The 23,799-nt window shown below is 47.6% G+C and overlaps 1 protein-coding gene across 2 annotated transcripts in view; it reads left to right on the top strand.

Moving 5' to 3' along the window:
* The window catches only part of fgfr3 (fibroblast growth factor receptor 3), a 346,406-nt gene that overhangs the window by 8,691 nt on the left and 313,916 nt on the right, over nt 1-23,799 (top strand). Inside the window, exons 1-2 of one of the 2 annotated variants that reach the window (XM_085975422.1) lie at nt 463-731; nt 11,107-11,248. The gene's annotated coding sequence lies outside the window, so the exon portion shown is untranslated. Of the gene's footprint in view, nt 1-462; nt 732-11,106; nt 11,249-23,799 lie in introns of those variants that run through there. The other variant, XM_085975421.1, reaches the window with a different exon arrangement.

Below are 23,799 nucleotides of genomic sequence, written 5' to 3'. Positions count from 1 at the left end.
GGGGTTCAGTCACAAATTAATCATCTCTGTTATGAACGTCTGACATGTGACTGGTAAACCCGGCTGATTCAAGAGGGCTTCGGATTTGTTTGTAAATTCTGCATAAAACCTCATCTCCCTTTGTTGCATATCTCTTAAGATCTATATGGGTTATGAAATGTTTTTGCCTGGGAAATTTTATATTATGGTATCCTTGAAATGCAAAACATAAATCAAAATGTTAAACCTAGACCTCGATATTTTTTTTTATATCCCCATTTCTTCTGAAGGACTGATCTGAGGGAATTGTTCCATGGGTATTAGCTGCCTTTCAAATCCTCACCTAATTTGCAGTCATTGAGGTGTGACCTTAGACAGTGAATATTGAAAGGCTATTGAACCATGGGAGGCAATGCAACGCCACCGAATCCTGTCCTCACCTAATGTCCACGCCTGCAGACTTTCCCGTAGGAGTCACTGGATATCGATCAGGAGCAAGGACTCCGACTGCGTTTCATTTTAACAAATACCTAAGAAACCCAGAAGATGGCTTGCTGTGGCCTCAATCAGTGGTTAATGATTTACTCCAGGAGATAGGCGTGTATCTGACCTGTGACCTCGGGTTAGTAGGTGAAGCGCAGCACAGCACTCTCATTCTAACAGACTTAGAAATGGTGAAAGGTGACTGACACCGGTCTCCACTGTTACCTTGGATGTTTCGCCTGTGAACAGCAGTAAAGCTGGCATCATCAGTAAGTTACTTCTGGATGAGTTAACAGCAGCCCGTGTAATGCAGTCCTGTTGGCAGTCCATATTCTCATGTGATAAACGATCAGTCAGTGGGTGGTACTTGTCAGATTATACTACTGGAAAGGTTGGAGCTGCTTATTTTTGCTAACTGTGTTTAATGATTCATAAAGTGTTTAAAATCCAATCCAGTTGGTTAAATCTGGACGTTAAATAATGGCTGTGTTGTTTAATTTGTGGGAATCTGCTCCAGTTAAAGACGGCAAGTTAATTGAAACATTCTTGTGCAGGAGGTATTTCAGAAGTCACCTGCTGCTTCTTTTGTAACACTGGGCATTAGAAAGGAATCAAAGGATGGTAGTCGTTTGATGGCCCACAGACTTGCGCATGTTTGTAAATTCTTGGGTGCATTTCTAATGATGAATGTCGGACAATAGCCACCACATTTAGAGAAATTCATCAAGCTCCAGTGCCTTCCTCTCCCGTCTTTCTGAACACTGCCTTGCTACCGTCCTTCATTCTCGTCCTCTTCCCTACATCTTCACCATATTGAAATCAAGACCCATAACACCATCTCCTTCCCTACTCGTTCTTTCCCACATAGGCGTTGGCTTGAGTGAAACGTTGTGGGAGCAGCGTCGAGGGGTAGTGGGGGCCCCCCAGCAGCACCGGTAGGTAGGTCTCTCGGTGGCCGTGTGTATGAACAATACAAACGGTGGATTAAAATGCCCTTCCATTCATGGTGCTGCGGTAACGGATTTGGACCTTCCCCGGAATGTGGGAAATTGGAATCTGCTGATCCGCCGGAATTTTCGAGCAACTTGTGGAATTAGCTAACCCCTGATCAGGGCCAAGGCTGAAATCAGAATCTGCAATGATCACAATGACCTCACTCAGGACAGGCTCATTGTCACAACTTGCCACCGACAGCCAGCTTGTCTGCATTTACGACCAGTTAGATCAGCAGATTCAAATTTCTTGTGCTGGAGGTGACTCATGGCTCCCCAGAACGTGGGAAATTTGAAACTACTCATTTAACTAGCCACAAACATGAGTGAGGGGGCTGCCAAACGGCAAGTTTTTCCTCTGATTGCCTCTGCAAGACCGCGGCGTCTTATTTTTGCCTGGTTGTGGCTGTTTGTTTTTTCTAAATCCAATTTTTTCCCCCCCACTAATCTTGAGCTATTTATTAGCAGATTATGAAATTGTTTTGGCGTCATAAAAAATGTACATGGAACTGAAAATTTTATCTCAAACTTTTCATTGACAGCCAGCTCACTAGTTTTGAACTTTTTAGTCAATAACGAAAAGGAAAGCATTTATGCACAAACATCCTTTCAGATGCTGTCTGGCTCTGTGTTTCCTCCTCGAGTTCTCAATGTTTGGCATCATTTCAATTTGTCCCACTGTATATATATATTATTTATATGAAGGAAAAGGTGAAGACACACAGGAGAATGGTCTCCTTCTGTGCGTAAACTTCTATGAGGAGAGTAATCAGGATTTTGAGATGCCTAAGCAGAGGTCTGGAGCACAAACAGCAGGAGGTGATAATGAGTCTGTACAAAGTACTGTTATGGGTACACCTGGAGTGCAGCACACAGCTCTGATCCATATAAATGGAAGTTGCTGCTGGTCACGGTGATATAGCAAGGATATCCAGACATTAAAAACCGTGCGACCATGGGAAACCAAACTGATACCGAGCTTGAGGCTATCTGAAACAACAGCATCTGCAGTTTGATGCTTTTTATTTACGTCTATCCGAGTTATAAGGAGGGGTTGAAGAGCCTGGAATTCTTACTCTAAAGAAGAAAAGACTCCGGGAAGATATTATTCCCATTGAGCAACACTCTGCAGTAGATGCTAACTCAAATTACCTCATAGTTTCCACTTAATTAGAACTGTATTCTGAAGAGTTTAGAAGAATGAGAAGGGATCTCATTGAAACGTATAAAATTCTGACAGGGCTAGACAGACTGGATGCAGGGAGGATGTTTCCCCTGGCTGGGGGTCTAGAACGAGGGGTCACAGTCTCAGGATACAGGGTAGGACATTTAGGACTGAGATGAGGAGAAATTTCTTCACTCAGAGGGTGGTGAATCCTTGGAATTCTCTACCACAGAAAGCTGTGGAGACCAAGCCACTGAATATATTTAAGAAGGAGATAGATAGGTTTCTAGACACAAAAGGCATCAAGGGGTATGGGGAGAGCAGGAATATGGTATTGAGATAGAGGATCAGCCATGATCATATTGAATGGCGGAGCAGGCTCGAAGGGCCGAATGGCCAACTCCTGCTCCTATTTTGCTATGTTTCTATGAAACTATTCCGCTCTCAATAAGCAGGATGTTGGACAAAGGTGGCTCAATCTTGAGAATAGACCAGTGTGATCAAGAACAGTGGTGGTGGTGGGGGGGGGGATTTTAATCCTAGTCGCCTTGCAGAAAGCGGGCAGGTGAACTGTTAAATTGCCCTGGGTTACTCACCCGTTGGACAGCTGCCCGGATCCTGCCTGTTCTGATTTTTAATGAACATTTCTGGACGGGCGGCTAAGCGGCCCGCTCAAAGCTGGCAGGGTCTTAATTCACATAATGCCGCTCGGAGTCCGATGACGTCACCAGGTTCCCATGGAGATTTTAACTTTGGCCTGAGCGGGGAAGCTGCTGCAGCTTTCCCGCTAGGTGAAGGCCAGCGTGAGGAGGATTGGACGTTGAAGAGGCCCTCCAAATAAGGTTTTAAAAAAAAAAAAAAAAATCTTTCCTTCGTGGGGCCAGGAGGAGAATAAGTTCTCCTCTGGTCCTCACAAGGAAAGTTTAGGCCTGCCCCGCCCCGGACTCCCCCTCCCTCCCCTGTCCCCACTTGCATATGGTGTGACCCCTCTGGTAGACCCTTCCCCTGAGTGTCAGCAGGTGTCATGAACCAGTCAGTTTTCAGGAGACTGGCAGTCGCTTCCTGCCCACTTACTGTCATTCTAACCCACAAACCACTGGCATGGCACCATGGCCTTTTCTCTCAGACCCTTCTTAAAGGGCATTGTTATGCCAAGAAGGTAATAGTCAGAGTAGTTATTATGACATACTGAAGACCATGTCAACAGTGTACCATTGATTGCTGAGCTGAAAACACATCGGGGGAAAAATTCAGTATCGCCCCCATTTGGGGCGTCATTATCGGCCGTGCGCAAAGTTTAGCGCCTGGCGCTAATTATCACCTCCGACAGCAAACTTGGCTTTTATCGCCCCTGGAGGTGATTGGAGTGCTAAATCAGGCGCTTCACACCTGTCTTAACGCGCAAATGCCGAGGAGCGAGGCGCTACCTCAGCACTGGCGAAGCAAGGAAGGGCAAATCAAAATAAACCTGCAAAGTGCTGCTCAGTACTCAAAACTCCTTCACACAGCGTTGAATCTCTCCAGAAGTCTCTCTCTCTCTCTCTCTCAGAATGCGTGGCGCAAAAATGTCACCGACAAAAAAAGGCAGGAAGTGGTCGCCTTTAAATAGCGCTCTCCCAGTCCCTTTCTGACTGCATAACGCTCCCCTCAACCTGTCGTTGCTAGCGGCAGGCGGTGAGGCAGGGGGCGCCACTCAATATCCAGTCCGGGGTGTTAACGGGGCGTCGCGCACTCGACAGACGTCACAATCTGCCGGCGCAGGAGATTGTGGCGGTAGTGTTTAGCGCCGCCGCAAAATGTCTAGTTAATTTTACAAGCAGAGCAAACATCGCTGCGCCCAGGCGCTAGTTGCTTTGTGCCCCATTAGCGCCCTCTTAAGGCACTAACAATTGAATTTTTCCCCCATCACCTTTGGTGATCTAGAGGAACACACTTCATCAGTCAACAACCTATCCTACCACATATAATGATTTATATGATCTGACCTCTTGCCATTAACAAGACAAAAACCAAATCAATAGTAATGAATTTTTCTGACATTCCAATGTTTCTCTTAGCATTACATTATCGCAATACATCGTTCAGAATGGATACTTAAAGGTTTGCAGCGACCACATTTTTAATGGAGAAATTAGTTTGCATTTTCCAACTGGCACTAACCAAACCACCTCCGATGGGAATGGATATTTAAATTAAAATCCCCGAAAGCTGGTCATGTTGTCCCGATCCAGTCCATTGAAATCAATGAGTAAGGCTGCAATGGTAGCTAACACCTGTTGTTCTTACTTGTCCCAGAGGTGGCGCTGTAACCTCTCCAGGCCTGTTGCAACAAGCACAGATCCAAGAAGGGCCATTTCCTTCGAGCAGCTGTGGGCAATGCCACGGAAGGGTCACTAGTATCTATGTAAAAGTTGAGAGTCCATTGCACTTCAGGTGTAACGTAAGTGTATAAAGTACCAGTAAATGGCAACATTCTTTAAAAGCATGTACAAAAAGAGAGAAAAGGACAGGTTTTTAGCCTGTCACTGACCTCAGAATGTGCGTAGCGACAGTAATTGGACATGATGGCCTTTAAGGTACAGGAAAATTTAAGCACAGCTTCACCTTAAGCAACACAAAAATAGATTGTCTTGCATGGTATAGCGTGGCTGTCTTTACGAAACAGGTTAACAGAATATTTCAGAAACTGTAACCACTGCAGCAAGCATTAAGAACATACTGCAGGTTTTAAAATATCTCTAATATTTTGGGGAGGGGCGGGTGTCGACAAACAAGATCTTTCGAAAAACAGAAAATGCTGGAAATACTCAGCAGGTCAGGCAGCATCTGTGGAGAGAGAAACAGAGTCAGCGTTTCAGGTCGATGACCTTTCATAGCAAGATCTTTATGTCGGTCTACAAAACTAATGGGTTGTAAGATAAGAGCGGGAGAAAGTTTTGGAGAACCCATTCTCAACACAGACACAAATAACCCAGGGTACAATCATAATGAAGTAGTACAATCATTACATGGCACATAACGGTACCATCGAAATAGTGAGAGGTATCGTGGCTTCTGCTAGAACACAGGGCAGCGAGTTGGCAAAAGTTGCAGATAAAAAGGAAAAGAAAACTGCAAATGCTGGAAAAACAATAAAATGCTGCAGGAGACACAAATTTAAGGTGTTGGGCAAGAGATACGGGGGGGGGGGGGTGAGGGAAAACTTTTTTACGCAGCGAGTGGTGAGGACCTGGAATTCGCTGCCAATGGAAGTAGTGGAAGCGGAGACACTCAATGTTTTCAAGGGGAGACTGGATAGGCACTCGAGGGAAATAAACTTGCAGGCCTACGGGGATAGAGCGGGGGAATGGGGCTGACTGGATTGCTCTGCAGAGAGCCGGCATGGACTCGATGGGCTGAATGGCCTCCTCCTGTGCCTAGGGCTGTAGAGAGGACTTTAAACTAATTAGTGGGGGGGGAGGTTTTAAGAAAGCGAAAAATAAAAATGACAGCGGAGAAGGCAATAGAGCAAGGTAGCAGTGGGGAAATTAAAAACCAGAGCATGTCAGGAAGGGACAGAATGTATAATGATAAAGGTAAAGTAATAAAAGGGGTAAAAGCAGGAATAAATTGTCAGAAAACATATTTGAAAGTTCTTTATCTGAATGCACGCAGCATTCGTAACAAAATTGACAAATTGACGGTACAAATAACTACACATGGGTATGATCTGGTGGCCATTACGGAAACATGGCTGCAAGATAATCATGACTGGGAACTAAACATACAAGGGTATTTGACAATGAGGAAGGACAGACAGGAAGGAAAGTGAGGTGGGGTTGCTATGTTAATCAAGGATGGAATCACTGCAATAGTCAGAAATGATATTGGGTCAAAGGATCAGGATAGTGAAATAGTTTGGGTGGAGATAAGGAATAATAAGGGGAAAAAGTCACTAGTGGGCGTAGTCTATAGGCCTCCTAACAGTTGCAACTCTGTTGGTCGGAGTATAAATCAGGAAATAGTTGGGGCTTGTAATAAGGGAACAGCTATAATCATGGGGGATTTTAACTTTCATATTGACTGGACTAATCAAATTGGGCATGGCAGCCTTGAGGAAGAGTTCATAGAGTGTATTAGGGATGGGTTCCTTGAGCAGTATGTAACTGAACCAACCAGGGGGCAGGCAATCTTAGATCTGGTCCTGTGTAATGAGACAGGATTAATAAAAAATGTCCTAGTAAAATGTCCCCTTGGAATGAGTGACCATAATATGGTTGAATTCCAAATTCAGTTTGAGGATGAGAGTTCGATCTCAAACCAGCGTACTGAGCTTAAATAAAGGAGACTATGAAGGTATGAGTAGAATTGACTAAAGTGGACTGGGAAAACAGATTAAAGTGTAAGACAGTACAAGAGCAGTGGTCTACATTCAAGGAGATATTTCACATCTTTCAAGATAAATATATTCCACTGAGGAAAAAGGGGAATAAAAGAAAAGACAGCCATCCGTGGCTTAGTAAAGTAATAAAGGATAGTATCCGACTGAAAACAAGGGCATATAAAGTAGCCAAATCTAGTGGGAGGATAGAAGATTGGGAAGCATTTAAAAGCCAGCAAACAATAACAAAAATATTAATTAAGAAAGGGAAGATAGATTATGAAAGTAAACTAGCAAAAAATATAAAAACAGATAGCAAGAGTTTCTACAGCTATATAAAAAGAAAAAGGGTGGCTAAAGTGAACGTTGGTCCCTTAGAGGATGGGACCGGGAAACTAGTGGTGGGGAACATGGAGATGGCAAAGACGCTGAACAAATATTTTGTATCAGTCTTTACAGTAGAGGACACTAAAAATATCCCAACACTGGACAAACAGGGGGCAATGGGTGGGGAGGAGCTAAACACGATTAAAATCACTAAGGAGATGCTACTCAGTAAAATAATGGGACTTTTGGTGGATAAATCCCCCGGACCTGATGGCCTACATCCTAGGGTCTTGAGAGAAGTGGCGGTAGGGATTGTGGATGCATTGGTGATTATTTTCCAGAACTCCCTGGACTCAGGAAAGGTCCCGGCAGATTGGAAAGCTGCTAATGTAGCACCCTTATTTAAGAAGGGAAGTAGACAAAAAGCTGGAAACTATAGACCAGTTAGCCTAATATCTGTGGCTGGCAAAATGTTGGAGTCCATTATTAAGGAAACAGTAACACAGCATTTGGATAAACATAATTTAATAGGAGAGTCAGCATAGTTTTATGAAGGGGAAGTCATGTTTGACAAATTTGCTTGAATTCTTTGAGGATGTAACATACAGGGTGGATAAAGGGGAACCAGTGGATGTAGTGTATTTGGACTTCCAAAAGACATTTGCCAAGTTTCCACACAAAAGATTACTGATCAAGATAAGAAATCACGGGATTGGGGGTAATATACTGGCATGGGTGGAAGATTGTTTTCTGTTAGATAGCCAAAGAGTTGGGATAAATGGTTCATTCTCGGGCTGGCAATCAGTGGTGTTCCGCAGGGGTCAGTGCTGGGACCCCAACTCTTTACAATCTATATTAACGATTTGGAGGAAGGGACCGAGTGCAACATATCCAAGTTTGCCGACGATACAAAGATGGGAGGGAAAGCAGTGAGTGAGGAGGACATAAAAACCTGCAAAAGGACATAGACAGGCTAAGTGAGTGGGCAGAGATTTGGCAGATGCAATATAATGTTGGAAAGTGTGAGGTTATGCACTTTGGCAGAAAAAATCAAAGAGCAAGTTATTATCTAAATGGAGAGAAACTGCAAAGTGCTACAGTACAAAGGGATCTGGGGGTCCTGGTGCATGAAACACAAAAGGTTTGTATGCAAGTGCAGCAGGTGATCAGGAAGGCCAATGGAATCTTGGCTTTTATTGCAAGGGGGATGGAGTATAAAAACAGGGAAGTCTTGCTGCAGTTATACAGGTGAGGCCACACCTGGAATACTGCGTGCAGTTTTGGTTTCCATATTTAAGAAAAGATATACTCGCTCTCGAGGCGGTTCAGAGAAGGTTCACTCGGTTGATTCCGGAGATGAGGGGGTTGACGTATGAGGAAAGGTTGAGTAGGTTGGGACTCTACTCATTGGAGTTCAGAAGAATGAGAGGCGATCTTATCGAAACATATAAGATTGTGAGGGGGCTTGATCGGGTGGATGCGGTGAGGATGTTTCCACTGATGGGTGAGTCTAGAACTAGGGGACATAATCTAAGAATAAGGGGCTGCCCTTTCAAAACTGAGATGAGGAGAAACTTCTTCACTCAGAGGGTAGTAAATCTATGGAATTTGCTACCCCAGAGAGCTGTGGGAGCTGCAACATTAAATTTAAAATGGAGATAAACAGTTTCCTAACTGATAAGGGAATTAGGGGTTACGGGGAGAGGGCAGGGAAGTGGACGTGAGTCTAGATTCGGATCAGCCACGATCCTATTGAATGGCAGAGCAGGCCCGAGGGGCCGTATGGCCTACTCCTGCTCCTACTACTTATGTTCTTATGTTCTTATGACTCTATGAAACACACAGTCAGCATCTGTGAGGAGAAAAGACAGGGTTATGTTATCAGTGCGAAGCTCTGACTAATTTCTTTTTTTACTGGTGCTGACCGAGCTGTTGTGTATTTCCAACATTTTTTGCTGACAAAAAGTGTCACCGAGTAAAGAAAATACAGTTTCTACTTTTGACATAAAGTGGAAAACATCATAATTAAAAACATGAAAGGAAAGCGATGTGATCTACTAACCCATCTTATTGATTTTCTGTGAAACGTGCTTGTTCCCTATTAATTAAACCTCGAGTAAGGAAGGCACAGAAACATTATGATTTCAGTCTGTCTCAGGAGTGACAACGAATGGCTGCTGGTTAAAGCAGTGAGTAATTAAACCTTACAGAACAGGAAGGTCCCAGGATTCATTCCTGATCCATGACAAACTAGCTGACCACTGATGTGGTGGCAGTACTGATGATACAGTTAGCCCCAGCCACTCTTAGTTACGGAGTTGTAAATCAGCCTGGGTGGGATCCCGCTCCTGACCACCACCCCGCGGGACGTGCTGGAGTGCGAGTGCCAGGTGAGGAAAGATTGGGCTCGGCTGTGATGCTTCCCCTGGTGGATTAGCCTTTCAAGCCTCACTGATTACTCACACTTGAATGCTGGCCACCTAGGAGAGGCAGCAGAAAGTGTCTGATGCCCAGGAAAACATACACTAGCAAGGAATTATAGCCTTCAGGAGAGGAGAATGAGAGAAAATTTGTGGGAAAAAGAGGAAAATAATATGACTGAGCCAGAGCTTATACTGCAGCGCTTGAGAAAGTCATTAAATTTCAAACTGACGGTAGCCTTGTTTTGCCTTTATGCAATAATTTTCAAAAGGTAGTGACCAATGTTGGGTGGGTGGCAAAGGGAGGAGTATCTGCTGTACATCATATGCTACAATTGTAAACATCATCTTATAAACATCTTATCATCCAGGACACAGCAGCCCTGCTTGATTGGCACCCCATCCACCACCTTAAACATTCACTCCCTCCACCACCGGCGTACCGTGGCTGCAGTGTGTACCATCTACAAGATGCACTGCAGCAACTCACCAAGGCTTCTTCGGCAGCACCTCCCAAACCCGCGACCTCTTCCACCTAGAAGGACAAGGGCAGCAGGCGCATGGGAACACCACCACCTCCAAGTTCCCCTCCAAGTCACACACCATCCTGACTTGGAAGTATATCACCAATCCTTCATCGACACTTGGTCAAAATCCTGGAACTGTCTCCCTAACAGCACTGTGGGAGTACCTTTACCACACGGACTGCAGCGGTTCAAGAAGGCGGCTCACCAACACCTTCTCAAGGGCAATTAGGGATGGGCAATAAATGCTGGCCTTGCCAGCAACGCCCACATCCCATTAAAAAAAAAAAAAAAAATTTTTTTAATGCAATAACAATTTTACTACATACAGTGCACGATGGAAACCTTCCCTGAGTATCTTCAAAAATGGTTTGTTGTCTTTCTTTGTCTCAATCAGAAATCATTTTTGTTTTCCTGTCATCACTCTATCTTTTGAATGTACCTTTTTTTTGCACCTCCCTGTTTCACCAAACCACCTGTGGGCCCAAGGGCAGACAGACCCCCATAGTCAATGCACTCTCGAGATGGGCATTCGGAAAGGGAAACTCATGCTTCAATTTGGACTCTTGTGTATGTACTCGGCGTCTTGGCTCCTCCAACCCCTTCCCCACAGGGTATGGCTTAACTTGGGGAAATATGGCTGTGACCCAAATCCTACCAGTCAAAGACAAAATAAATTAAAGTTGTAAAGAATATATTGATATACCATGTTATTTTCACAGCTCTCCCGCTGTCCCTGAACATCTTCATATTTTACATCCAATCTGCTGGTCTGTCAACTGTTTCTTTTCTTTTACGCTATAAGAAATCATCAAACCTACCCTTTAAACTTGTCCCCTTTTTCTCTTCCTCGTAGCCTCTTGGCCGTGCAGACCACACTCCGCCAGCGAGATGGTGATCACTTTTACTAGGCCCTCTCCGCGGCCAGCGGGTAATAGATGCTGAAATGAGGCAAGAAGTGGAGCCCGTGCTGAGATTCCCCCCTTCCTATTGGAAAGGTACTTTGCTCTCACTCGGTTAAAGAAAGTACATTCATATAATGCTTTATCGTCTCCCTGAAACATTCCAAATTGCTTCTCATATAAGGGGTGCTTCCATGATCGAGTGCTTGAAGGGAGAGCGTCTCCCGAAGTTAAAGCCCTGTGATGTACCATCCATCTGAGAGTGCCGAATCATGGCATCAACCTTGTAATGAATTGCTTTGAAGTGCAGTGAATGTTATGTCTTTCTCTTCATGGGCCATGTTGATGTATATTACAGTATGAAGTTTTGGTAGGCCACCAGCAAAGTTTCCATTAATATGCATATAGCCCAAGTTGCTGATATTGATAGATCTTGGTGTTTTGGTTTATGATTTATCCACCAATGATGCAACAGCACTAAAAGCAGGTTTTTCCAAACTCGAGGTTCACAAGTTCAAACCTGACAACCCAGCAAATCAGAAATAAGTGTAAACAGGGCTGGATCGCCTGGGGTCACGGGGCTGGATCGCCTGGGGTCACGGGGCTGGATCGCCTGGGGTCACGGGGCTGGATCGCCTGGGGTCACGGGGCTGGATCGCCTGGGGTCACGGGGCTGGATCGCCTGGGGTCACGGGGCTGGATCGCCTGGGGTCACGGGGCTGGATCGCCTGGGGTCACGGGGCTGGATCGCCTGGGGTCACGGGGCTGGATCGCCTGGGGTCACGGGGCTGGATCGCCTGGGGTCACGGGGCTGGATTGCCAAAGGCTTGAGGCTACATGTGGCTCTGAACACCTGTATTACCTGGTCTCGGCAGGGCAGTAGTAGCAGCACTAGCATTTGCCTCATCGCCTCTGGCGTTAGAGAAGTAAAACTGGCCAGGGTCACCTGCTCATCACTGCTACAATGATCCTCAGGGATGTGTGCAGAAAACCAGGTTTACAGGGATCAGATTGGGCTTCGATGTCCTCCACAGTCCGATTGCTTGCCAACTGAGGATTGCAGGTGAATAACGGCCAACTTGGGCAAAGTACTGGGAGCCTGCTGACACCTGTGGATCTATACTCAATAAGGAATCAACACCTTAAAGGAAGGAAGGAGAGGGGGTAAGTGGGGAAAAAAGTCTCAAGTTTCAACCTTTAAAAGTTTCAGATACAGAAGTTTATCTGAGTTACAACTACATAACATGTGGACTCACCATGAAATGGTGGTGTTACTTGACAGTACTTTAACATCGAAAATAAATGAGCTAAGAACTCTTGCTGCAGTGCTGCTCGAAAGCTGTCTGTGTGGAAACACCAGTAATATTATTAACCTCTATGTTACTGATCATCGAATGCTAATTAAGACATGCTTATCTGAGCAAACAAGATTAACTGATGAACTGAAAACATAACCAGATGTCTGTGTCAGCAGCAACCCCACTACCTCACCCAAATGGCCATCCCTCATGTGCGAGCCTAGATTGTGAGCATTGCCACATTACGATTCGGATACAACTTGGCAGCAATGCTCCCGTAATCACACGTAACAGGAGCTTCTTTTAATTTTAAATACATGCAGGTACGGGGTAGTTTTCCATTTAGGATGGTGTCGTGGTGTTCATTCTACTCACCCATCTGGGAGCTGTGCATATTAAGTGAAGCCAACCCCAGAAGATCTGGGAGGATCAGCCTCTCACTATTTGTACAAGTGGAAAATTCCCAGTACTCCGCCTGCAATTTCAACACCGGGATCACAAAATATGCTTACTAGTACCAGCAGTTAGAAAAGAGTGGCCTTAAAGATTGGTGGGATTTTGTTGTTAGTTTAAATTGTATATGCCCTTGTTGGTTTTCCTAGTAATTTAAGAACTCTATGCATGTCAATAACATTTAATTTCCCTGCAGTTGAGTTGGGTTATGTGATTCAAAAGCATTCCATTTTCCTAGTCAACTCTATCTGACTTGTTGGCATCTCATTGATCTCCTTGACTCCTGGAATGCAGTTTGCTTGGTGGTCTAATTGAGTTACCTGGCTATCGGCAGTATGCAGTTTGCTTGGTGACCTAATTGAGTTACCTGGCTATCGGCAGTATGCAGTTTGCTTGGTGACCTAATTGAGTTACCTGGCTATCGGCAGTATGCAGTTTGCTTGGTGGTCTAATTGAGTTACCTGGCTATCGGCAGTATGCAGTTTGCTTGGTGATCCTGTTGGGTCGTCATGACTTCCACTTTCCCTGGCATTGAGCTGCACCCACATGCCTCATGCAGAATCCAAATTCCTTGATGGCCTAGTTGAGCCTATGCCTCCCAGAATGTAGCTGGTCTGGTTGTACTTGTGTGCCTTGATAGCATCTAATTTCCTTCCTAGTCTAGTTCAGTCAACATGACCTCCCATTTCCTTAACGATTGAGTTGGGTTCTACATACCTCAGTGCAATTGCTTTACCTTAGTTGTCCAGTTAGGTTTGTTTGACCACTGGTTTCTGATTTGCCGGCTACATTTAGGTCTACATTGCTTCAATTTTCTCAGAGTCTCGCAGCTTTCACCTAGGAGAAATATTCCTCCTAATGAGTGTCTGTAGTTTAGAAAAATATTTTTATATGTGCTGTACTGGTTGTCAGCCATGGCTCAGTGGTAGCAATCTCACCTCTGCGTCAGAAGGTTGTGGGTTCAAGTCCCACTCCAAAGATTTGAGCACAAAAATCTAGACTGACATTCCAGAGCAGTGCTGAGGGAGTGCTGCACTGTCGGAGGTGCCGTCTTTTGGATGAGACGTTAAACCGAGGTCCTGCCAACCTTCTCAGATGGATGTAAAAGATCCCCTGGCACTATGTCGCAGAAGAGCAGGGGAGTTCTCCCCTGTGCCCTGGCCAATATTTATCCCTCAATCAACATCACTAAAACCGATTATCTGGTCATTATCACATTGCTGTTTGTGGGAGCTTGCTGTGTGCAAATTGGCTGCTGTGTTTCCTACATTACAACAGTGACTACACTTCAAAAGTACTTTATTGGCTGTAAATTGCTTTGGGACACCCTGAGGTCATGAGCTATAAAAATGCAAGTCTTTCTTTACTTTAGTATGTAGAAGGGAGTTTTAATTGTGGGTAATATTCAGTCTATGCTTCAGTTTAAAGTGTAATTTTAATTGGCTATTAACTTGAATGTAATGGAGATACAAACAGTATGGTATTATAATTGAATAGAAGCAAGTCAGTGTAATGAAGTCAAAGCTTACTTCAGTTGTACAGAGTCAGTTACTTCTATAAGCACAGCCTCTCCCAAAAAGTCCCCTTTACTCCTATAGGAGATATTGATTTTTTACACTTTTTCATGCAATCTATCAGGAGTAACTATTAGGAGAACAACATCATATAAGGACATTGCAATGATTGGGAGAAAGTGAATACTAAAGAGGACATTGGCGAGCAACATCATATTAATTTGGGATTGTACATTATCACTACATAGCAAGAAAATCTTAAGATGATTCATAATTCACAAGCATACAATCATACAAAATAATAAATAACTCTCACTGCGTTTAAGGTACTGATCTTGAGAAATGGAAATCACAAGAGTTAAGCTCCTTTTGAACCTGCAGTTCCCTGCGAGGTATCTATCTTCTGTATATTGGAAATATGTGCACAGACTTTGAATTATGTCCCTAGTGGCCCCTCATGTTGGACTGTAAAACTATCCCTCTAAAAGAAATTAGTCTTTTTTATACACAGAAATGAATGGGGAAGAGTTTGCTGTGCACAGCAAAAAATCTATTTCACGCTGCAGGGCGCTACTGTGCTCCCTTTTGAAGTGGGAATGATTGAAGAAAGATGCTTCGCGTTTCTCTTCATTTTATGACAAAGGGCTCGGCACCGATATCAATCTAATGTAATGCTAATAGTGTTGGAGATACTTTGTTGTAACGAGGTCTTGAGACTACATCATCATCATCATCAATAATTCTTCATGTAGACAACATTTGCTTGGCAGATTAAGTCCACAGTAATCTTTGCAACTGCGCTATTTTTGAAGAGTTTTCAACACTGCTTTCATGTTGAAGCTCCAAGAGGAATATCCCTGCGTTCAAAAAGGCCAATATTGGGAGGTAGGCATGCATTCAGCCAGCCTCATCCTGCAAGCATTCTATGCTGCTATTCATGCTTGGGGGAAAGCACTGTCTAAGATCATAGAATTACTTCTGTGATGTTAGGTAAAAGGGATAAATTCTGCCTCCTATTGTGTAACTGTTTGTTTTGTCTGGAGATGAAACGGAAGAGTAACACACAAAACAAGCCAGAAAGCAGAGGCAGGAAGAAAAAAGCAAGGAAAGGAATATCTGAGAATTTTTGTCTGGTCTTAGAGAGTCCAATTTGAATACACAGATCCCCAATGACTCATCCAGCACCTAAACAAAATGCTGTGCTTTTGAAACCAGCCTATTTTCACTTCAATTTTGTTAGCTAATTCTTCTCTTCTTCACCTCCTCATCCCCATCCTCACAGTGGTACAGTTCCACAGGAAATGGCCAACTTCCAGTGCTTTGTCCAAGTGACCATTATTCAAGTTTGAGCCTTGACTGTGAGTGTCATCAGGCTATTGAATCCTGGGAGGACTTCATGGCCGAGCCTGATCCCCATCCTCCCCCAACATTCAAGCGTGCACTTCAAACGGGGGTTGCTGGACAGTGACGAGGAGTGGGACCCTTGGCTAACTTTGCCCTCCCTAACAAGGGGGTTAATTGTGGTGCCCCATGCCTGACCGATTGAAAGCTGTTGCTTGATTCTTTGGCTTGTGGTGCCTGGCCATTCTTGGTTTGTGGAGCAATTTGTCTGGTTAATTCTAATATTACTCCTTGTTGCGAAGCTGGGATCATTAGCAGATTAGGGACACCGGTTGTTCTATTGCTCTTGCCACTGTCCAGCTGAGATCTGCTAGCTTAGTACATGCCAGAGATCAAACCTGGGACATTCCTGGTCGGTTTGCCTCAGCTACCCACTAGATGAAATTCACTGAGCAATAGGGGTAGAAGTCCTATACGACAATATTTAATCAATTGGTTGACTGTCATGATGCATCAAAGCTGTGGCACAAATGGTTATCGGCGTCCATAATGGCCACCATCAGTGAACAAAAGAGCTCGCAACCAAAGAGAAATGCTTCAATATACTTCACAGTACAGTACAAGGCTGTAATCTTAATTTAGGGCACAGATGCTGGTTACAAATTTCATGAACGTCAGTCTCTCAGTTCATGGAGTCTCTCTGGTTTAAGATGTCGTCTGAAGCCCTGGATGAGATGATTGCCTTTTAATCAATTCCAGTCATTTGATGTTTTCCAAACATTCAGTTTGTTATTTCCTATAGAATGTTAAACAAACATTACCGAGGACTAAAACCTTAGGAGAGAAATTGGACATTGATGTGTCCATTTTTCAGGCATTTTATAGGCGAGATGGGGTCCAAGATCGGGTCACAAATTCACACCCAATTGACCACGGAAGTGCGTCTCATGCAAAATTGAATCAGGCGACTTTTAGTCAGCCAGGGTGCCCATCTGAAATGGGCAACAAGCTGATTTGGTTATTCAAATCGTTATCCTATGCCAGTTGTAGGACTCTGATGTGAAATTGGACAGCAACTAGGCAGAGCTTGCGCTGCACGAGCTCGGACTAGTTTTCCCAGGTTGAGAGCGGCTTAACAAGTCGTCCCTCTGCTAGACACCACTGAAATATGCCTAAAAACGTTGAATGTTTTGTGTTTTCTGGAGTCAGAAGGAACAGAAACACTCATCCTTGCTCCGCAAAACAACTACGGGCTGCTGCAGGGCCCAGGCTCACCCCCTCTCAGCATCCTCTTTCTCCCGCCGCCTCTTTCCCCGCCCCCCCCCTCCTGGAGGACCTACCTGAGAGCCGCTGCCAGCATTGTAGCCACCTCAAATTGTTGCCGTTACTACCAGTGAGTCGCTTCAGGACGACCACTTGGCGCCCGCAGCCAAATGCAAATGAGACCCGGTGCTGAATTTGGCGCTAGCATCACGCCAGCACCGATCACGACGTGGAATGATCACTCTGCTGGCATTCCGCTCATTTCGGGCCCAATGTCTTCCCCCCCCCATGTCTTTCCTACCCATAGCAGCTAAAATTGGTTGTGAAAACCTACTGAAAATAATGGAGATGCAACAACACAAGAGTGTGAGTCGACTGGAGTTTCTGCAGGGCAAGGAGAGGAAAATTAGAGTGGGTTCCCACTCCTGATAGATTGCTACCCAGTGATCACCACTGGAAACTGTGGCCTAGAAATTCAGTTGGGCGCGGCAGCCGTTAGCGCCTTAGGAGTAGATTTCGAGCGCTAGGCGCTTAGCGGCCGGGCGCAGCGCGATCTGCGCCTCTCCCCAACTTCAGTACACATTTAGCGCCGGCGCAAAGTCTTAGCGCGCGCCCTGCTGCGCACGCACATCATGACGTCATTTGCTAGTGCAACGCCTTTTGTGCGCCCCGAACTGGAACTTCACTCGTGCCGGCCCATTGTGCGCCGGGCGGCCCGAGCGACTGTGAAGTGGAACGGTACACAGCCGAGCCGGGCCGCGGGGAGCGCAAATTAAAGGGCACTTACCCAGCAGTATAAAGGCCAGCCATTTTGCAGCATTCACTCTTGTGCAACGGTTTTTTGGACAGAGACCAAGGAGGAGAGTTTACTGGTTTGGACCAACACTTGGACAGGTATTTTTGGCTCAGGCCAGAGCTTACCAATTATCTTTGCCTTCATTCAGAGCTCAGTGTTTGCCAGCATATAATGGGGGCTGCATTGGGTGGCAACGCTGAATTTCAGCCTTATGCCAGAAGGGCTTACAGACGCCGTGAGAGAGTGGCAGCCCTGGCTAGACGCAGAGGGGGCAACAGGCGTCGCCAACTGAGGCCTTACCCACGCAGGGTATACCGCCAGCAGACCTCCTATCTGACCATGTCTGCCGCGATGTGTGTTAGGAGGCTGCGATTCCGAAGGGAGGTGGTTGCAGACATCTGCCGGCTGCTTCAGAGAGATCTGCAGCCACAGCTGATGCGCAGGACGTCTCTGTCGGTGGCAGTGAAGGTGACGGTGGCTCTCAACTTCTATGCCTCCGGCTCCTTCCAATCCGCTACTGGGGACATCGCTAACATCTCCCAGTTCGCCGTGCATTGCTGCATCCGCCAGGTGACCGAAGCCCTTTTCAGAAGGAGACATCAATTCATCTCCTTCCCCATGACCCTGGACAAGCAGCAGCAGCGTGCAGTGGGGTTTGCAAGAATAGCGGGCTTCCCCATGGTGCAGGGCGCCATTGACTGCACGCATGTGGCTTTGCGGGCACCTCTTGAGCATGCCGAGGATTACCGCAACCGGAAGGGCTACCATTCCCTCAATGTACAGCTGGTGTGTGACCACAGGCAGCGCATCCTAGCTGTCAATGCCCGCTTTCCAGGCAGCAGCCACGATGCCTTTATCCTGCGACAGACAACTGTGGCTGACATGTTCCAGGCACAGCCTCCCCCAAGAGGATGGCTTATCGGGGACAAAGGCTATCCTTTGTGTACCTGGCTCATGACCCCGCTTCGCGCGCCCACGACCCCTGCTGAAGAGGCATACAACGAGAGCCATCAAGCGACGAGGAACCTCATAGAACAAACAATCGGCGTGCTCAAGCAACGGTTCCGCTGTCTCGATCGCTCCGGGGGAGCCCTCCAGTATTCGCAGGATCGAGTCTCCCAATTCGTCGTCGTTTGCTGCATGCTGCACAACCTGGCTATCCGCAGGACTCAGGCACTGCCACCTCACGTTGGACCACCACCTCAGGAGGAGGAGCAGGAGGAGCATGAGGACGACGAGGACCAGCCCAGGAGGGAGGCACAAGGCCCAAGGGCCACCCGTCGGCGGCTTATTGAACGTCACTTCTAAGCCCCCTGTCAGGGAATGGCTTGTGCCAATGATAGAACATGATTGCAGCCACTCCGCAAGCCCTCAGCCGGTTAAGGCAACAAACACTTCAAAGATCAAACATGGACAATGTGAATAAATAAAATGGTTTATTGTACAAACTCTGGGCCCTTCCCACATGAAAACCAAAAACAGATGAAACCCCCAAAAAACACTCAAACACATTACTCGCTCCCACAACCTGGAGAGGATTAACAAAATAGGGCAACTAAAATGGCCGTCATTCTTGGCCTTCGTCAAAAACAAACATCACATCATCGGCCTTCAAAAAACAAACCTCCAATTCTCGGCCTCAAGAAACAAACACAAATGGCCACACATTCGACTATTTGGCCCGCTAGGGCGATGCCTTGGCCATCTTTGGGTGGCCCCTGCCCGCCCTGCTGCTCCGCCTCAAAGTAAGGCCATTGGCTGCTGCAAGGCTGGGGGCAGGCTCCTGAGGGGCACATGTCGTGACGGCAGATGCCCTTGGGGGTCGGCCTAGTCGAGGTCTGGCCGTCGAGCGGGCGGCTGTTGATTGCTGCAGCTGTGGCTGGCCAGCATCAGTCGCTGCAGCAGCTCCTGGTAGTTCCACTGGGGGACTGGCAGTGGCGGCTGGAGGAATGGCGGCAAGCTGGCGGATGGCAGGTGCTCGCTGGTCGCCTGAGACACTGGCACTCGCCCGGGCCAGCACTGCAGCATGCGCACCAATCTGCCGAGGGACAGACCGCTGTGCTGCTGCAGCGCGCCGGGTGCCCTGGCGATGCCTGGCTGACACAGCGAGTGTGGCAGCAGTGAGTGCCCGTGTTGACCTGTTCACTGACCGCATCAGAGCAGCCAGTGACTGGACGGCACCACTGATCACCTGGCCAGTCGCTGACAGAGCTGCCCCGAATTCCGCCCGACTCGCTGCCTGATCTGCCCGGTATTCCGCCCGACTGGTGGCCTCTGAGGGCCCGAACTCGGCCACACTCTGAGAGAGGGAATCGATGGACTCAGGCAACCATGCCACTGCCGCCATGAGCTCCGTGTGCCGGCGCTCCGAGTCCGCGGACAAGTCTTCGAGGCGTTCCATCTCCTCGGCGAAGAGCATCTCCTGACTGGAGGCCGGACTCTCCCTCTGGGGAGAAGGCCGCCGAGCTGGCCGACCCTTCCTGCGTTGCTGGAGGCCGCTGGGCCCAGCAATTGGACTCCCCTCCGACGCTTCCCCCCTCTGGGGAGAAGGCCGCCGAGCTTCCACCCCCCTCCCGCCTTTCTGCAGCCCGCAGGTCCCAGGAGCTCCCCTCCCCTTCGACACTTCCGCCATGCTGCCCTCCAGGGAAGACGTGTCCCCTACATTGGCTTGGGTGGCCGCAGCTGAGGGTTCCCCTGATGGGCCGCCTTCCTCTTGCTCCTCCTCCTGCTCCTCTTCGGAGGGTCTGTCACTGGCAAGTTCAGGGACCTCCTCTTCACCATCTGAAAGCAGGAAGGCACAAGAGTAGCTTTAGAGTGAGGAGAGGGCGTCAGTGCGGGATGCATGAGTGGTGGCATTCAGCGCATTGGTCGGACAGTGGCAAAGGATGTAGATCTGATGCGCAAGTGGGACGAGAGAGGTGCAAAAGGTGATGTCCTTACCATTGCTGCCCAGAACCGGGTCGGCATCTCCACATGCAACGGGCCCAATCACCCGGCCACCCATGAGGCGCTCCACGCGATGTTGCAGGTCGGTGAGTGGCTGGATATGGGGGCGGCCTCCCCCGGTTGCAGTCCGGCTCTTGCGATTATTCGCTAGCTTGGCCTGCAAGAGAAAGGACGGCCTCTAAGTACAGTGTGTCGCCGTGATCTTGTGTGCACTGCCTCCCATGGTGGAATAGCCTGGCCAGTGTGTCGCCATGATCTGGTGTGCAATGCCTCCCATGGTGGAATAGCTTGGCCAGTGTGTCGCCATGATCTGGTGTGCAATGCCTCCCATGGTGGAATAGCTTGGCCAGTGTGTTAAGTGCAGAATGTGCAATTGATGCTCATGCCTGTCCCATAGCTGCTGGATGAAGGCTGGCCATTAGAGCTTTCAGGTCCCTTTGCCCATAATGTGAGGTGCACATGCAAGGATTAGGAGGTCATTGGAAAGGGTACTCACCCTGACAATGCGTGTGAGGTCATTTAACTTTTTGCGGCATTGGGCACCGCTCCTGGGGACGTCGCTGTTGACTGACAGCTTGGTGGCGACATGCCTCCAGGCTCTCCTGTAGACGCGGACCGTCGCCTTCTTGCCATTGTCCGGGTACAAAACATGGCGCCTCTTCTCCACAGCAGCAAGCAGCACACTCAGATCACGCTCTGAGAAGCACTGCGCACGTTCACGGGCCTTCTCCATGTCTTCAGGCGCTATTTGGGTCCAGCAGCAGTGTTCAGGCCTAGCTGGAGGGCTCCACTATCCAGGGCGTGGCAGCAGACACAGTCGACCCTTCCCCCTTAAGAGCTGGCCGGCGCCAGGGTGTCTGCTGTCAATCACGAGATGGCCGCACCTGTGCTGCGCCCGGCCTCGGCGCTATCGATCACCACCTCCGGCTTAGCGCCCAAAGAGAGGCGTCCAGCAGCAGTTTTAGCGCTCGCCCGAACTCCTAGGGCGAAGCTAATGAATATCGGAGAAGTGGCATCGATTTGGTGGCGGCCGCAAACTTTAGCGGACGCCCCACTTTAGCGCCCCAAAAGTGGCGTCAATGAATTTCTAGGCCTGTGTCTTTGTGGACATGGGGTGAGGGCCAGTTCTAGGCCGGTTGTGAGGTGTTCACCAACCCCTCCCCCCGCCGCAGCTGTCCAGTAACCCACACTCACTCACTGTCTAGCCTCACAGATACAGTGATCACTTGGGTGATGTAACAGAGTCTGGCGTCAGACTTTAACGAGAGGAGAGAAAATTTGGTGGGTGGGAGAAAGTTAATACAGGGATTTTGGTGGGCTCTCCCTTTTTCCTCCGTACGCTCTGACCTCTTCCCTCCGCCCCACTGCTTATGGAAGATGAGCATACTACTTCTTTGGTATGATGTTCAGGAACAGGTTTGATCAGGAAGTGCCAGCTGCAAATAGCTGGGGCAGGTCTCAATCTGCAAACTGCAGTCATACAAATAAGTAGCTTATGCATGTCAACCTGTCCAACTGACGTTTTATAAAAATGGGTGAAGGACTCATGACTTTAGACAATCAAATAGGTTCTGCAATTAAATGGGTGGTACCTGCACGAAGGTATTGTTACAGATTCTCGAATCAGAAGAATGAAATGTCAAGCAACACATGTACATACATCAACATACTGTGTGTTGTGTATGTACCTTTAAGAGAATAACTGGTCTCAGACTGCAGTACCGGCAGTGACCACCCCTGTATAAAAGGCGCTAGTGAGCCTCTGTTTTCAGTTTCACTATTGACTTCCATCAGTAAAGACTTATTTTGTTCAACTCCTGTCCGTGTCTCAATCATTCACGGACGTAATACTGGCGACGAGCAGATACGAACCTACCTACAGTCTGCACCACCTCCTGGGATCCATTCCTACAGCGAAGTGAGCAGAGGTCGAGGCCAGAAAGAATAGAAAGTAAGAGGCAGTAGAAACGGGCGTCGACCATGGGCATCCGCCCCTGTGTTTGCGGAGTTGAAGATTGCTGGAGAAGCTGTCGGAAGCGGGGCCTGGTTCCTGTCGACGGTGCTTCAGCTAATCGGGCTGGTGGCAGGTAGTGCACTGATCCTTCCTGGGCTGCGGCGGTCGCGAACTCGAGCGGGTGGTTTGCAACGGGGCCGAGCAGCATTGTCGGGAAGAAGAGAGAGGGTGGAGCACACGGGGCGCGGCCGGTGCTACGAAGCCGGGCTGCGTATAGACCCGCGAAGAGGGAGGCAAGAGTCCCACAGGGTTGTTCCACGACGGGAAAATAATAAAAAAAGAAATATTAAACGCGCAAGAAACTGCGGAAAGCAGCGCTAACAACAGCGGGGAAGAAGGCAAAGCGCGGGAGGCGCCATTTTGTTAAATCGGGGAAGAAGGCAAAGCGCGGGAGGCGCCATTTTAGATTTGCAAGATGCCGAAGACTGGCTGTATCACTGCTTTTGATAATACAATAGAGGACTGGACCACGTATGTGGAAAGAGTCGAGGTATATTTCGAGGCAAACGAAATAGCGGAGGAGAAAAAGGCATCGATATTGCTAAACTTAATGGGCGCTAGAACGTACGGCCTATTGCGGGACCTGATTACTCCAGCCAAACCGAAGGCGAAGAGTTTTAACGAAATTGTTGCTGTCCTACAGGAACACCTAAACCCTGCACTGCTGTTGATAGCAGAAAGATTTAAATTCCACAGGAGAACTCAGCATAAAGATGAGAGCAATGCTGAGTACCTTACGGAACTACGCAAGCTATCAAAGCACTGCCAGTTTGGAGCAGGACTGGCAGATACCCTACGGGACAAATTTGTCTGTGGACTCCTGAGTGAAGGAACCCAGAAGAAGTTACTCTCCGAGAAAGAGCTGACGCTAGATAAGGCTTTCAGCGTGGCAGTATCGTATGAAGCAGCAGCCAGGGCAGCTGCAGAAATTCAACAAAAACCACAGGAATACGGCACCCACGAAATGACACGGGGATTTGCAAAATGTTATCGCTGCGGCAGAACTAACCATGACCAGAAGG

This window comes from Somniosus microcephalus, chromosome 2, assembly GCF_052327205.1.
Source record: "Somniosus microcephalus isolate GS21.2 chromosome 2, FLI_Smic_1.0, whole genome shotgun sequence".
In the NCBI taxonomy this organism is placed as follows: domain Eukaryota; kingdom Metazoa; phylum Chordata; class Chondrichthyes; order Squaliformes; family Somniosidae; genus Somniosus; species Somniosus microcephalus.
The sequence above is the reverse complement of the archived record's forward strand: the minus strand, read 5'-3'. Positions and strand labels throughout refer to the sequence as shown.